The 18,481-nt window shown below is 30.0% G+C and overlaps 1 long non-coding RNA gene across 1 annotated transcript; it reads left to right on the top strand.

The window, feature by feature from the left end:
- Window positions 1–12,333: 12,333 nt before the first annotated feature.
- LOC120580277 (uncharacterized) lies at window positions 12,334–13,331 on the top strand. Its single transcript, XR_005645981.1, has 2 exons — window positions 12,334–12,611; window positions 13,109–13,331. It is a non-coding gene; the product is annotated as an uncharacterized lncRNA (long non-coding RNA).
- Window positions 13,332–18,481: the final 5,150 nt, after the last annotated feature.

Here is an 18,481-nt window from a genome sequence, read left to right as displayed (position 1 = left end):
ATAAAATATTATGATCATCTACCAAAAGAAAGGTTAGAATTTAAAAAATATATATATATATATTAAATATGAATTTTTAAGCGCAAAAAACATAAGAAAAACATATTTAATTAATGTTATGTTAAAAAATTCTAATTTTTTTAAAGAGATTCTTATAATATTCTAAACATTTCTGCAAAATTTCATTAAAAAATATGAAGACTACAAATGAGTTGATTTAAAAGTAGAAACGAGAAGTGGTGATGAAATTTTTTTAGAGGACTAAAAATTAAAGAAAAATTTGAAGGGACTAAAACAAAGAAAGACATATTTAACAAAAAAAAAAAAGAAATACTAGCGTACACCACAAAAGTATTGAAAAACAAATGATCTAGAAACCAAAAAGCAAAACAGAGATAAAATATCCGTTGATTTATTTTCTTCTTAAGAACACGTATAATCATAACTTTTCAAGAAACAAGAAAATAAATTCATTTTCTATATCCTTCCTTGCTCTCATATAATTATATGGAAGATAACAATTAGCTGCATCAATAATATCGTTAGCCTTACAATTCCAATTTCTTCAAAATAGATTAAAGACAAATTAACTAATGTGGTGTTGGTCAAGTAGAAGGAATTTCTGTCCGCAGTGAGAAACGCCTAAAAAACCCAAGTTCGTATCATGATAGAGTCACCCACATCAAAAGACTCGAAATCTAAAGAAAAAAACATTGTTGATGAATCGTCCAAACCATGAATTAATCTCGTAGTCGGTCCAAAATGTCCAAGTTGTGGGATACCATGGTGGACTCACTATCATTGGGTGTCAAATGCCTTGGTTACGGCGATTTTAAAAATAAAATATAAAAAATATTAATGACCAAAATGTCTAATTACAATATGATATCCTATATGCGAATATGATATCCTACATGTGAAGTTTTTTATCTAAGCAAAGAGTTTTTTCCAGTTATTTTTCTCTTCTATATAATTATATTTAAAAAAAGATGTTCAATATATTAAGATAAATGATATTTGTACAACTACGTTGAGACAGTTTTCTGACATACTCTCTTCTCTATTGTTTTTGTCTAAAAAAAGAGAGGAAAGAATGAATTATCTAATAAATTATCATGAATAGTTGTACAAATCATTACTCGTATTAATGCAACACGATAATATTTCACTGATATGGACACTTCGATTTGTAATTGAGAAAAAAGAAGACAAAAAAGTGGTCAATAGTTAGTTATGAAAACTTTGTTTTCAAAAAGTGATATAATATATTTTTGAAGAATAAAAAGTGATATAATTAATATGGAGAATATGATTTTGGAGGGACATGAAACTAAAAATTGTGATTGGTATTTGTGCAGGGTGCTTGATCCGGTTCTCACGTTGGCTGTATTATTCAGATCATGACAATTTTAGTGAAATATGTGATCAGGTACTATGTGGAGCCCTATCCCATAAGATATGGCTGGTTTCCAATCCTTGCTTTGACTTTATATAACTTTGATCATCAATTTTCCTTCTCAATACAGTTTGATCTGTTTCTTACATAATAGAATTTTGATCTAAGATTTTCAAGATACCCCACATGCTTGCCCATGTCTCCCATGGTGGCTTCTTGGGTTGGATGAGAGATGGCTTAGGACCCATTCTTGAAGATATCAAATTTTTTTACTTGGTAAGAGTAGTAGAATGTATAAATTTCTTTCTTTCTTTTTCTTATGTTTAAATGTATAAATTTCTATATAAATGGTGTTTATCCGACAGTTCATATTCCGAACATAAGTTTAATGTCAGTTAAAGACCTACAAATGTGCCTTTAACTTGTCCAACTCTTACCAAGCATAAGCTAAATCGAGGTCCAATTATGCAAAGGCACAATACGCTATATACATTTTCAGTTTGCTACAAACAAGGCTTCAACAACAGGAAGCATAAACGCTTCTTGCATCTTTAAATCGACCAACGATTGATGGTTATGAGACTCGATAGTTCGTAACCGTTGAATCCAAAGGCTCTTTTGTCTTTACTCTCGGAAGTTCCACACCTTCGCATATGTACGGGACTCTTCACAGTTTTATCATGTACGATTCATTAATATATCATTAAACCTTTCATTTTTGCTCACACGTTAACTTGAACGTTGGAGTGTTTGTAGATACCCCAACTCGACTTCAACACTGTACAAGTTCGGCAAACGCCGTTCTCCTCATCACCGCATATTTCTTAGTGGTATGAATAAATGGAATAATTACAAAATGTTTTAAGAACTTTTGGTCACGATGACATCAATGACATGGGAGATCAAGAGTATGATAGAAGATGACATCTATAAAACCGGAAGGTTAGCACTAAAATATGCAAAGAAAATTATTAATACAAACTCTAGAGCATAATATAGTATATATCGTTGTCATAGTCTTAACCCAACAATTTATATATTGCAAATTTTTCTTTCTGTTTCAATCAAATTTACACTATCGTTTGTTATGCCATCATCTAAACCGCTCATCCATGCTTTTTTTTTTTCTTTCAAAACTATTGGTTAAATCCTTAAATTAAACAATTTCTAATTAGATTTTATTTACCGTTCGACTGAATTTCAAATGACTATATAATCTCAAGAATCGAAAGGTTAAAAAAAATATATTGATATTTAAACATCGAAATTTAGACAAGCCATCTTAATTTTATAATAATTTCTTCTTTATCTTAACCAAAGTAACACTTGATTTTATAAATTGTCTCTCAAATATTTAATGTTCAACAATGATTACTCAAAAATAAAATACAATAATGTGTTACTTAATAGGAGACCTTAAGCACTAATGAGATTCTAAAAATAGCGAGGACTTTATGAGTCATAAACTAATCAAGTTTAATACAAACGTTGAACATAATTGATCATTAGAAGACAATGATAACTACGCAAAAAATTCATTGGACAAAACATTGAGTGGAAAACCAAAGATGCAAAAACCATATCCTATCGTTAGATTTCATTTCCATTACCTAAATTGCAAAGTCATAAATGTCATTCATGTTACTGTGTTGGTAGCTTTATGATCCAAATTTGGCAATTAGTCTATGACGGTAAAACCTTCAGAAGCATTAAGGGCCTTTGGACCGTTGGATCAATCCTCTCCACTAGTATCGGACGGATAGGAACTCACTATCACTGTTGCCTTTTAAAAAGTGACTCACCTAACATCACCACATAGGTCGTGTCATAAATTTCAGCAATGGTGGCAGTTTTATTGATCGGACGATAACACCCTTCCCATCACACTTCTTTCATTGGAGTATATACATAATTATACACTCTATCTGAATATCATCTCATCGTACTGAAGGTCGTATCTGAGGCACAGCGAGAAGAGCAACGACCTAAAAAAAAATGTATAAAATATGAGTCCAAATAAAAAATTGGAGTTCATTAGGCCCTAAAAAAATTACTTAAATTTTAATAGGAGGTGTGGTCGTTAGTAATAGGTTTTTGTTGTCCAATTTATAGTAATTTACTGTGGTGTTATAAATAGAGTTCAAAATCCTAGCATTCCAACATTCCAAACTCTTCCATCAAAATCACTTTAAAATTTTTATTCAAATCGTAGGTTCGTCTTAGACCACCAAATCTTTCAAAACGGCCCTAATCACACTTCTTTGACATTTCTATTCCATTCATATATCTAAATAAAAACTCATTAAACTTATTAATATGATCATTCTTCTATCTTAAGCGAGTACAAGCTCATTTTCATGGAAAATACTTACTTGGACACAAGAGTTTGGACACTAAATTTAGACACACATACACAATTGAGAAAAGGTAGAAAGGGAAAATAATTAAATAATATGTATTTTTTAGATAATGAAATAAAATGTATTTTTATATATGTGTGCCTAAATGATGTGCTCAAAAGCTTATGACCGTGCAAGAATTTCTCCATTTTCATCATCAATTAGTTGGTTATTGTGGTTGACGCACGTAAACATGTCCTCTAACAAATCCCACAACTTTAATAGAAAAAAAAATCTTTCAAAGACGGTCACTTCAATCTATGGAGAAAATACTTCTTCAAAAAAATATCTATGGAGCAAATATCAACTGAATTGTGCTCGTTTTTTTTTTTAAGGACTCTACTCTTGATCTTTCATATCGCTTCTTTTTATTTTTTTAAAATGCAATCAAGATTATATTGGACCAAATCGTCTTGAACTATACTTTGTCATAAAGAGAAGTTCATCCTCCCATTAAACAAAGGAAAAATCAACTTCAAAGTAGTCATGACACTATTTAATGAAAAACAAAAATACGATGATAATAACGAATTATGTGGGACACTACTATGATTTTCCCTCCTCCCTTGATTTGAATAAACAATAGACAACTCACAAAAAAGTTATCATAAAGGGAGGAGGAAAAATCATAGTAGTTTCCACATAATTCGTTATTATCACAAAATGGAATTTTTTCAGTTTATATTTTCAATAGAAATAAGAAAAAAATGGAGTTATGTGGAATTTTTGCTCTTATTTCTATTGTTGGAAAGATAAACTGAAAAAATTTCCACACAAACAAAAATAAACGATAGACAACTCACAAAAAAGTTATCACACTAAATTTACAATGTTTACAAAGAAAAAATGACACACTCTCATATAATTTTCATACTAAAGCAATACAAATTCTTTCAATTAAAATTGTTATCCAATGAAAATTGAAAACTCTTTCAAAACACTTAACTATCCAAACATATAATACATCCAAAAGACTAAAATTATTATGGTAAGGAAATATCAAATTCGTCACCGTGAGTATAGTTCAGTTGGCAGGAACAATAAATTATTATATGTAATGATTGGAGTTCAAACCTTAGGCATTCCACTTATGTCCTTTAAAATGGTAAATTCTAACCACTAAACAATTTGAAAAAAAATCTTAACCTCCTCCAAATTTATTATGATTTTTTTTCTTCTTATTATTATGGAATTTACATTTTGATTGAACAATTGTTTCTTATAAATGAGCAGAACATAAAGTATTGGTTGGTGGGTCCTTTTGAAAAGATATTGAAGAATGTGCTTATAAGGTAACTAACGAGTGTGGGCATCAGAACATGTACTGCAGGGAAGCCTCCAATACTACAAATGCTCTGCTTGCTCATATCAAAAGTCACTCTCACTCTACATTTCCGAGGTAACCCTCCGAATCAGTGTGAGATTACTTTCTTTCTTTTTCTTTTTAGTGTAGAAAAAAGAGAAAAGCAATGCCAAACATGGAAAAGTACCTTTTTTTTCTTCTAGGAGAACCATGGAAGATACTTGCTTCATTTTAATCATTTGATCATACTATTTGGACACACAAATATTAAAATACATAAATTTATTTTTAAATCTTTTTCTCAACATGATACACTAATACCAAATTATTATGGAAATAATCATGTACTCAACTTTTTTTTTTTCTTCGGAAATGCTAATGTGTGCCCTTAAGGGCCCTTAAGACACAAGTTAAGAATTTAAAGATAGGTCATTGTGAGCTTAGCTCAGTTGGTAAGGACAATGTATAATATATGCAAGGTCCGGAGTTTAAATCCAGGCAACCACAAAAAAAAAAAAAAAATCTCAAGATAAAAACATTTTATTAGAAATTGTGTATTTTATATTTTAGAAATTTAAAATCTTATCTTTTCAAGACAAAATTTATGTTTTAATTTTATTTTGAGTTTCTTAATTTGTACCCTTAGAACACTTAATCATATATTTATCGTAATACATATATTTATCGTAAAATAGTACTATTAGTGATTTTTCCAATAAGCAAATCATTTTATTAAATTCATTTAGCTCAACATCATTGCTAATCTTGATTAAGAAAGCATCAGTAGTAATTACGATCCCTCCACTTTCTATTAATACTCCCTCCGTCCCAAATTATAAGCAAAAAAAAAATCACATTTATTAAGAAAACTAAAACATAAGAATTTGGAGTATAGTTTTTTGTGTTTTCTTTGAAAAAAGTTTTATAGGAAGATGTAAAAACAATTTTCATTGGTTATTGGTTATGGAAAAAATGAAAGAGAGAGAAAATTGAATGAAATTTGCATTTAATTTTATGAGAATAAATAAAAGTTTTTCTTGGAAAAAAAGATTTTTTTAAAAAACAAGATTAAATAGGATAAAAGTTTGTCTTTTTTGCTTATATTTTAGGACAAAGAAAGTGAGTATATTTTGCTTATATTATGGTATGGATGGGAGGGAGAAGTTGAAAAGAACACTTAATCATGTGCCCAAGCTAAATGTAAAATATAAAACCTATAGTTCAGTTGTATAATTTAAAGTTGCAGAACCACACCAAAGTACATCCCAAAACATGATTAGGTAAGCGCACACATGATTTTCTTTGGAAATTGAGTTGAGCAAATTCATTTTTTTATATATGTCTTCCGTTAAATTCGTGTTAATGCTTTGGATAATGCAAGTTTACCACATTAGAAATATCAATAGATACCTTCTTAATCATTAATCCAAGGATTAGTGTTAAAAAAGTAGTCTAAAAGTGATCATGAACCGAAAGAAAAACTATATTAGGGCATCTCCAACCATAGAACTAATTTGGTGTTCTTAATGTTGAAGTTAATAAAATGTCTCCTTCTCTTTCAAAAAAAAAAAAAGTCTCCTTCTCTTATTTGTTGTGTGATTTTAATATTTAACAAGTTGGATTCTTTCACGCAAATTAAACGAATTATTTTTAACTTAATTGACGTATGTTTAATTTTAAATATATCTTTAAATTATTTTGAAAATCGCAAATTTTGTAGTCAAGCTAAAATATCAAACAATCGCATGAATCGATAATTATAGAATCTGAACCTTTAGATCTAATACATTTTGATATATGCGAGTTGGATGGTACCTTGACTAGAAACCAAAAAAGATAATTTTATCACTTTTATTAATGAGTGTTCCGACTATATCTTATGAAAAATAAAAGGGATGTGTTTGATATGTTCAAAATCATTGTAATAGAAATTTAAAATCAATTCATTAAGAAAATAAGTGATTTCGTGATAGAAGCACATAATGTGGTTCACACACTTTCAATTAGTTCATAAAGAGCACAAAATTATTCATGAAAAAACTGCAACTTATTCTTCTGAAATGAACTGTAAAGTTGAAAGAAATAATAAAACATTTACCGAGTTAATTGTTAAAATCATACTTAATGCCAGCGTGCATCTCATTGTGGGGGTTAAATTTTATTAATCGTTTGTTTTGTGCTAAATAGAGTCTAAGAACAAAAATTTTCCGTATGAAATTTTTAAGAAAAAACAACCTAACTTGTCTTAGCTTGAAATTTGGGGTTGTATGTCTGCGATTGGACTCGAACCCCAGGAGATGTAAACTCACTGGTAGAGACTATGAATGTGTATTTATTAATTGGGAATGTTATTAACATAAATAATATAGGTTTTATAACTTAAATTCTAAAGTGATCGTGCATAGAACTAAATGATGTTGATTTCTATCAAAATAAATTCCCCCTTTAAATTAGCAAATAATGGGGGCACCATATCTTATCACATTCTTGTAATTAGAATCTAACAAGATGTAATAGAACCTTGAAGAGGTAAGATATCAAAACTTTCTAAAGAGTGTGGACTCGATTATATGGTCTATACATTAGAGGATAATCTAACAAGCCTTGAAGAAGCCATGTCTTTTTTGGACGCTGATTTGCGGCAAGAAGCTATAAACTATCAAATTGATTCTTTAGAGTCTAACATGACCCGACACTTGATAGACTTGTCTCTTGGTTGCAAACTAATAGGTTGTAAATTGATTTTAAAAAAGAAACAAAAACCGGAAGGAACTATTGATAAATAGAAGGTCCACCCTGTTGCCAAAGGTTTTAGGCAGATAGAAAATATATATTTCTTTGACATTTTTTCGTTAGTCACTAGAATTACATTCATCAGGGTACTAATTTCATTTTTTGCTATTCATAAATTGGTAGTTAGAAGAAGAAATCTATATGGAGCAATTTGGAGGTTTTGTGATTCATAGACAAGAAAACAAGATTTGTAAGTTAGATAAATCTATGTATGGTCTAAATCACGCTCGAGCAATAACTTGAAAATTTTGATAAATTAATTAAACGAGTTCAAAATGAATGAAAGTGATAAATGTATTAATGACAAATATGAAAATAACATTTTCTCAATCATATATCTCTATATAGACGACATACTCATATTTCATTCAAATATCGATGATGTGAATGTTGTGAAGTCACTATTGTGTAACAACTTTGATATGAAATATCTTGGAGAAGCTAATGTAACTTTTGGTATTAAGATTAGTAGGTCACAAAAGCCTCACTTTAAAAATTGTTTTTTGCCTCCAAACATGCTGGTCACTCATGAACGTATACCCACATGATCATAAAATAAGATGAGTAATACGAACCTCACAACACTCACTCTCTTATTGAATTAAATTTATATAAATCTCATCACATTTTAAGAAACCAAATTAGCCCACCAAAATTGAGAACACTCCGAGGTAGATCACATCACTTTATGTGAGACTTATTTTTAAATGATGAGATTCACATTTATTTCACCTAATAAGAGAGTTAGTGTTAAAAATAGAGTGACCTTATCATTTTTCATAGAATAAAACATAGTAAAGTCGATCAATTAACTAATGCATAGGTTTTCATTATATTAGAAGAGTTAATGTCATTCCACGCACATAATTTAGGCATTTAAATGGATTTGATGTGTACACGTCATCTATTTATAACTTTTTCAATGTTAATATTAATTCCTCCAACCTAACACCTCAACAAAATTTACTAAATAGGTCTCACCAACAACTCTATATATCATTACATTTCATCAACCCTAGTTTATTTTATTACTATTAATCAAATCAAATTCCAAAAAAAAAAAAAATAGAAAGAAAATGTCCTTATATAGATACTCGTACCTTTAAGCACCAACAAATACCACTCAACAATGAAGGTGTCAATCCATCAACTCTCATGATACAGCTATTGAGTCTTGAGATGAGCTTGAAGGATCATCACATTAGACTTTGAATAACAGTGTAATAACACATGTGAAATTGAACACCTCACTTCACCAAAAACTTAATTAAGTTTTGAGTATACGAGTCTCTCAATTATATTTCGCTCAATATTCATATTTACATCCAATGCGAACTCATACTCAAACCGGAGACACAAATACATACATCTTTATGCCAAAAACAATTTGCTCCATAAGTTGACGAACACTAATTATAAAAACTTCTCCTAACAAAACTTGTTCCAAGTCCATTTTGAATAGTGGTTCATAGACCAACCATGGTGGATGAAATCATGTTGTTCACTCAAAATCAGAGATACAATCAATCCTCATAATGAGATGATTAATTGTGAGTTGAAACCAGTTCATGAATTATAGTAATTTAATTCTTTCTTCAAAAGCGTACGTATTTTTCAATAGAAAGGAAAGGTATGGATTCTATCGTAGTCGGCAGGGGCATTCAAAGGACAAAAAGCAAGACATAGTAAAATTGGAAAAAACTGTTAAAGTCCTTACCCTTTTACGCAAGCAAAGAAACCACATGATACAAAATTGTCAAATTAGTAGTACTTGTTATTATTAATTATAGTACCTCTAGAAAATATAAATTAATACTAGTAGTAAAAACAGTGAAGCTAGCTTTTTACATATGACTTCATAGGAGGCACTGAAGTCTATTTATTTATATTGTCTATCAAAAGACTAAATTGGCTATTGTCATTATTTAAAAAAAGAAACACCAAGAATCAGGGGTGTTTGCGGTGCGGATTAGTTCGATTTTGAAGTTAAAAATCATTATAATTGTAAGATAAAAAAATATGTGGTTTAGTTTGATTGACTATTTAAATATGAACTGAACCAAACCAAACTAATGTGGTTTTGGTTAGTTTGTTGTAGCGTTTTTTGTGAGACATTATAATTTTTTGTTTTCAGTATTAAAATCAAGTTAAAAACAACTTATTTTCAGTAATGTTTCAAAATTTATCCAATGTTAAATTGCATTTTCATTCAACAATGTTCTCAAACAATGACCAAATTAAAAATATGAAACAAAAAGTAACCCTCAATGATAAGAAACAGAATAAACTAAGATTTTATCATTATCTAAAAACTTCCATTAATTTTTATGATTTGAGATATATTTAACATAAATAAATATGCAAAAGTGCAAGTATCATCAAATTAATCATATAAATACATTTTTAAAATAAAAAGAAAGGAAAAAACTTAACAAGAGAAAAATTATGTTATTCTATAAAAGTTGACATTGAGGTTTTGATGAGTATTGGGCCGGGTGACATAAGTTGCTGTTTGGTGCGATTTGATTCGGTTGATAAAATAAAAATCGCAAATCTACCTAAATTGTGCGGTTGAATAAAAAATCAGCCCGTATACATTCAAAGCAAATCCATTTTTTTTGCAATTTTTGGTTTGGATTGATTTGTATTTTTTCTATTGAGTTAGTTCAGTTTTGAACACCACAAAAAACAGCTTGATTCTTAGAAGAAGAAAAAAACATCGATTTAATCATTGTTCTAAAAAAAATATTATTCATGTTAAACACGGACAGATCCAACAAATCGAAAGACCTAAAGCAAACTTTGAAAGGAGACCCATACAAAATTAACAATAATAAAAATAAAAACATTTTAAAGCTAATTAGTTTTTATGATGTTAAATGAATTTATATGATTGACTAATATTTTAATTAATAAATAAAGATTTAATGAGTAAAATTTATACAAGGAGGCCTAAAAAATCAACACTGATAAAATTAACACTATTAATCAAATCTAAAAAGTACTACAGATGCCTAAAAAGTTTGAGGTTGAAAACGGCTGCTAAGCGTACACCCTTTGGGATGGATGGCTTTGATTTTAAAATAAATTTTTAGGTTAATTATGTTTTTTGTCCCAATAAATATATTAACATTTTATTTTAGTCCTTGCAATTTTTTTTCAACTTTTAATTCCTATAAAATTTTCAATCACTATTTTTGGTCCCTATTTTTAAGTTAATTTTTGTATATTTTTTTTAACGAAATTATGCATAAATGTGTATAATATTGTAAAAAAACTAAAAAAATAAATAGAATTTTTTAACAAAACATAAATTAAATATGAATTTTTAACTGTAAAAAATATAAAAATTCATGTTAAAAAATTTTAATTTTTTTAGGAGAGATTCTTATAATATTATGAATTTTTCTGCAAAAATTTGAATTCTACATTTGATTTTACTTTAAAATCTTATCATCATTTTTTTTTAAAAGAAAACACAAATACCACAAACAAAGTCTCAAATTGAAATTTAGGGAAAATCAAAATCTAAGGTTGATATTACGGTTTAACCATAGAATTGAGTTACAAAAACTCATTTGAGTCAAGGTAATCTTCAAGGTTTAAAGAGATACGAGTTACCAACCTTCATCATAAATGTATCATTTTTTTATGATCAAATAATATAACTCTTGAGATTTATTGACTCACATTACACCTTCGTCAAATAATATTTAAATAATTTACACCGTTGATTTAAACTTGAACTGACGCAGTACATAAGCAAGGGTTACCAAGCGCTAACAAACATGTAGCAAGCGACAAACCTATCAAGTAAGGATTTTCGAAATCCACCATAATTGAGAGAAAAGTCTCGAATATTTTTATTGAATGAAAAGAGTCTCTTAGGTTGCATAAGTTTTGTTTAAATACTAAAAGAAATAACAAACTCGCATGGACTGAAAAATAACACACCGAAATAAAATAGAATATTCTAGAATACGCTGAAAAATTAAAAGGTGGTTTCGGGTCTTCAGATGACCTAGAATGACTAAAATAATCCATACGGCATGGCAAAGTGATGAGTTTCGCTCGTAAGGTCTGAGGCTTTTCAAAAAGGTATAACTCGAGTCATTCTAACACCAGATATAAAATCTGCACCATTTTAAATAAACCTCTTACGTGCTACTTCGTCTTCGATTCGCGCCGCTAGTTTATCTACATCATGAACAATTAAAATTAATTCCATCATCACATATTTAATGTGTGTAAGTGTAATAATCAAATACAATATATGTCACTGTTTTTTCTTAAGTACCGATTTGGACCTATACTCTTATTTTATATTATTTTCAAAAAAGTAGGTTTAATTTTTCTGAATGTGCCCACGTACTTTCCCTTCTCTGCTTCTATAAATACCTCTGTTACGTCCCTCCCCACCATGTATCAGAAGCAATAAATGTTTCATAATAATGGTATCTACCTAGCAAGCATTTTAATTAAATAATTTATTTATTTAAAATGAGTTAGTTGGTTTATTATAAGCTTCAACTCAATGCTATAGCTCTTGTATTTTTTGTGTGAAAGAATCTGTTAAGCTCAGGAGGGATAGCGCCATAGAATGTCTTCTTTTTTTGGTTCCATTTTATTGATTGATCTTCTCTTGCGCTATCCATCCTGAGTTTCATGGCTTCTTCATACTCTCTTCCATCTCTTGGTTCATCATCCTGCATAATTTAAGGTACCCTTTTCAGGTTTTTGGCTAATTGTTATGATGTTCATCATCATGCACTATACAAGGTTGTTTCATTATACTTTTGTTGTTCTTCTGCTTCTTAATTTTGTTTCATAAGACTAGTGCATGTTTGGATTAACGATTGACTGAATTAGAGTGTGTTACCGTTGTTTTGACAAAAATTGAATTTGAAGTTTCAACAAATTAAAATTACGGTGTCACTGTAATTTTGTCAAAATTTATTGCTAATTTAAGCAATGAATCCTCTTTGGTTGATTTTTGGCTATTTTGTTACAGTTTGTGTGTTTCTTCATCATGATGCACTATACAAGGTTGTTGCATTACTCTAAATTGTTGTGCTTCTTTTTTTTTATTTTTTATGTATGGTTATTTTATCAACTAACATTTCTTTTTTAACCTTTTTAAGCTATGAGTGTATGTTTAGTTTTATGGTGAGTTTGACCAAATTACGATATATACCACTGTGATTTTGATAAAATTAGACTCTCAAGCTTCACCTTGGCTTCAATCATTGACCATGAAGAAGAAGAAAGTGGCAGAAATGGAATGTCACAAGCCAATGGTTGTCAAGTTTATTGCAAGATCCTTTTTCTCTCTTTTGATTTAGTACTTCAAAAGTTTCCACTTTTTCACTGTATTTCAAATAATTGGTAGCACCATTTATGTTGCACTTCTCAGGTAAAAGCAGAAGATCTAGTTATATGATTCTCATTGTGAACAATTAATTAATTCTTTTATTTATTTATAGCTTGAATTTTCTAGCTTATAATCTACATGTTTAAATCATGATATTCTATGGGGGAAAAAATTCTTCTCCTTCAATTGTTCAAGAGAAATGTTATAAATTAAATGCTTTAGTGTTAAAGGAGACTAGTAAAGTACTGGTTATATGAAATAAGAACAACTTATTAGGTTCCATTCCTCAATAGAAGATTTTTTATTAAAATAATAAATGATGTTAGTTCTTATTTTGTTAGTGGAAGAATTAAACTCATAACTTCATCTTCACTTCAATTCTTATGTTGTTATGTTCATTTTTCAAACCAACTAATCACATTATTACTGTATAATTTTAAATTAATACTCGAATAGTGTATACTTATATTGTTCATGTGAATTTTGGTCTATATGTGATAGATCAAGTACTAATATTCTAATAATTAATTTATATATTAAATTATTAGAACTTTAATAATCATGCACCCAAACTTATATAGTCTATTTTATATAAACTTAAATGTTAGAGATGTCTTCAATATTATTAAGGAACCACCCAAATTGTAACTCAATCCGACTTAATTTTTGGAGTTCAAACTATGGTCATACTAACCGGTGCTCCAGGCACTCGTTAATGATATAAAAAAAGGAAGCTATTACAAACAAAAAAAACTTTTTCGATTTTTTATAAATTAATTACACAATATTCAATATAATAACTACTGTATAATTTTTTTATTTTTTTTTTAATATCCTTAACTAGCGTCTGAGAGCATCAATTAACATTTCAATTCAAAATATTATAGAGAGAAATATTTATGGGCATATGAATTCAGACTAACAACCCCAATTGAAAATAATAAAGGATGATAAATGCAAACACAGAGAAAGCATGATGTTTATTTGGCAAAAAGGTTCCCCCACATAAATCTTATGCCTTGTTATTTTTTCACTACATATATTTGAGACTTAGTAGTACTTTTTCCATTTCTTGTTCCCCCTTCACATATGATGTAACGTTCTAAGCATCCTTAAACAGGGCAAGGATAAGAGGAATATTACATAGAAGAAATTAAGATGAGAAATTAAAATGGATCATATAATATGAAGTGAATTTAGCTATTGTCACATGGGGTGATGGACTAAGAGATGTTGACTACTCCCAACTTCGTGTAAGTAACGGTCTAAGTCCAAATTCCCATGATTTAGGTTGCCCAACGTTGAAGCCATGGTTTGTGCAATTCAATATGTCTGCCCCCACCCCCTTAATTATATGATATAGTTTCCCATTTAAATCTAGTGGGGTTATAAAGTAGAATATGTATCTTATCTTATATTTGGGATATTTGAATTACAAATGTTGTCCATAGTACAAAGGCCACTCATATGTTTTTCATTATTCGTTCTTGTTTAAATAACACATATGTTTTTTTTTATTATTATGTTACAGCCTGAAATCATAACAAAGGACTCAATCTCCAAACCGTGTACTCAACGATTTTAGCCACCAATAAGCTTGAAGTTTACCCCTTTTTCAATAAAGAGGAAAGTTGTTCCGTCTTATTAAAAAAATGTATCCTATTGCGATCATTCTAAATAATAACAAGAACTGAAATCCAAATTGTGTTAAAAGCCAATAGAGACTTGTTGGAAAAACCTCCAAGGCCTCCAAACTGAGTAGAATGTTCAATTAACGAACCATGAAGAGTCGTAGAAAAACCTAGTCAATCCGATATCAAAAGCCAAAGTTGATTGTAGAAAGCACAAATAAAAAATAAATGGTCTTGATCCTCCACCATGCCACAAGTAGTCGTGCACAAAGAATCATTGTAATCGAAAATGTTTCTTCTAAACATATTCATTTTTGTTGCTAATCGATTCAGGAATAAACGCTTAATAAAAATATTGATCCTAAGTGGAATTTGCTCAATGGACATTTGTTAACAATTTGTTTTACTGCATATTAATGGAAATGTAAATGCTTTATTTAAAATAAAATAAATAGAATTGTAAATGATCTCTCATTGTGTTATAATTTTAATAAATATTAGGTTTAATTGCACTTTTGGCCCTCTATCTTTCCAAAAGTTGCGATTTTGGCCCCATAACTAATTAAAATACAAAACAGCCCCTATGTATTGGATCTTTGACAGTTTTGGCTCCCAAAGTGGATAGATAGGGGGCCAAAATTATTAAGCCTAATATTATTAAGCCATAAAGTTTTGAGTATTACTTTTCCCACCCTATGTCTTTCCTCGCGCGCCCTATTTTTTCCATTTTTACCCTTGGTTCGGATTCCGTTTTCCGAATTGCATTGTTAGAATTTTGCAGATGTATCCGGATTTTAAAATCTGGAATGGTTTTTTTTCCATAACTTTTACAATTTTAAGCTTTAAAATTCGTAAAATAAAATGCAAATAAAATAAAAAACATAAATGAAAAGACACAAACATGAAAACAACTCATTTTATTAATGTATGAACAATACATTACAATAATTTTCAAGCTTTTTAAGTTTATTACATAAGATCCTAAATATATTTCTAATCTCCTAAGAGCCTAATTCTAATCTCCTAAGAGCCTAACCAGTGCTTTGTGATAGGACATAACAGTAGTTTCGCTATTGGAGGGCAACCAGAGGAGGAGGGAAGAGGAGGACGGGAAGAAAGAAAACAATGCCCGCTGAGGGAAGTAGGGGGTGCTCAAACTTACGCCCAGACAGGCCAAGCTAAGAACCAAACTGACCCACATGACCCGCAAATGAACCGCACTTCGTTGCAGCGCGGCTCCATCCTCATTGACCGTTCATACAAATCCTGAAAGTTTTCAACGAGGCCCTTATCTATGAAAGGCCAACGATGGAAAACCATGGTTGTAGAAGGAAGAAAAAGAGGGTGGGAGAGGATGGTGGGGTTTGGAAGGCTATTTATGGGGAGGGGTGGGTCAAAAACGGTTGGGAGGTCATAAATGCTGTCAAAAAATGTGGTAAAACGTGTTTTCTTGACTTGGCCACCGAAAAAAACGTGTGGTGCAGACCATCGGCCATGACTGATGCATTCCGGAATATAAAATCCGTAATGCACTTTTTTTCCGGAATATATTTTCCGGATTAATACGATGATGGTGAACGAGAGAAATGTTTGCACTTCTTGTAGGGCTAAGGACGTTCCGGAATGTTTAATCCGAAAAGCTTCAACATTGGATTATTTTGAAAGAGAGTCATTAATGTAGGTTTGGACGGTTACAACCACTAACACGTTTTCATTGATTGTATTAATAACCTAGGACTTGTTTTAGGCTATAAATAGGCTTCCATCTTCAACAAATACCTTCATTCTTCACTTCACCTCTTTTCTTCCATTTTCTTCTAATGTTTTTAGTTTTTTAGGAGTGTCGGTGGTGTCATGGTCATTGTTGACTGTTTTATATGAACCCTGCAATTGCATTGCAGCTTGTGTGGGGTTCATATAACGATCAACAGAGACCCTTGACATCAAAGAAAGACACAAAAAACACATAACATCTGGTCTAGATTTCATTATCCGGATATCACTAACAATCTGATTTGAATTATATAATCCAAATCAGGGATATTTTTAGAAATTTTGCAGGGCGTGCAAGAAGGCAGCAAGGTGGGAAAAATATTTCTCTAAAGTTTTTCATGTCTTGGACTTGGATTGAGACATGGTCATCTCACCCTAAATTTTTATTTTAAAAAAATATCAGCAAATAATGTACGCCTAATCAAGAATGTCACATTTTGTAAAAAAAGAAAGAATGTCACATCCATTTTTATGTTTTTCCTTTTTATTTTTATAGTCTCATTCTATATAAGTGTCCAGAACTATTTTAAAGGGTCTTTAAAAAAAATTATTTTAAGTGGTGACATCTGTCTTATTTGATTTAAAAATAACTGGTTTTCCATCAACATGAAATGGTTTCCTCAGCAGAAAAATACATCAATTGATTTTATTGTATTTATAAATGTCTAGTTTCAAAATATTATTTTTGATACCACCAGACCTATATTTTTTTTATTTTTTTTTAACAAACCAGACCTATATTTCTTAATTTCATTTTAACAAGAATTCGCTTCTCTTGGTTATACACCACTATTTTTTTTAATTCAAATAAAGAATTATTTGCAAGGAGTATATTTTTTTTGATTTGAAAAAGGAGTATATATATCTTTTTTTTTGAGCAAGGAGTATATATATCTTGACTTCCATATAATTTGGAATAAAAACTATAAGAAACTATGCCACTGTACTGCAAAATAAAAACAATGCATGGACGCTAAGAGGTCTTGAAGTTGTCATACCGAAAATTGCTCTTCTCCCAAATGTTTTTACTCATTTCCATCTCAAATTTCTAAAATTAACCCACACGTAAGTTAACTCACATTCGGTAGAACCAGTGTGATTTAAAATCACGCTAATCCAACGTGAGTTAACTCACGCTGAGTTCTGATATGCTAACAGAACAACATTGAATGCTTCTAACCAAGCTATTAATGACCCGTAACCTATACACGCTTATAATTGATCTAAATTATACCAATTTAACAACATAATTCACTCATAATACTCATCATAACATAAGAAAATTCCTAAGATTGAAAGTTTGTAAGAATTTACTAAGTGTTTGTGCGCTATATAATCTGACAGAGTAATAACACCTGTAAAAAAGATTGAAATCTTATTATTTTTCTTCAACTTCTCAGGTCCTTATATAGAAAATAATGAGAGAACCGTTGTTGAAGAAGTGCTCGCACATCAGTAAGTCCTTGAGAAGCTTAATCAGAGACGTTGAAGCTTTTTCTCAAATGGAGAATGTCGTTGGGTAGTCAATATAAAATGTTTTTCTTCTAATACAATGATCCGCTACATTCTCTTTATCCTTGAATTTTCTTGTTTATTTCTGCATGTGGTACTACTTAGAGTTTGAAAGCGATATTCCTTCAGAAGACAACAAACTGAGTTAGAGTCTCCAGGTGTTAACGTCATCTTCAAATGCTTCAACCTTTAGAGTCTTGTTTCCATCATAGGTTTCTTAACAAAATGTATATTCTAGTTAGAGTGTTGACCTTTCTTCAGATCTTGTTCCAAGTCACAATATCTTTTTTTTTTTTTTTTTTT

This window comes from Medicago truncatula, chromosome 4, assembly GCF_003473485.1.
Source record: "Medicago truncatula cultivar Jemalong A17 chromosome 4, MtrunA17r5.0-ANR, whole genome shotgun sequence".
Lineage (NCBI taxonomy): Eukaryota > Viridiplantae > Streptophyta > Magnoliopsida > Fabales > Fabaceae > Medicago > Medicago truncatula.
The sequence above is the reverse complement of the archived record's forward strand: the minus strand, read 5'-3'. Positions and strand labels throughout refer to the sequence as shown.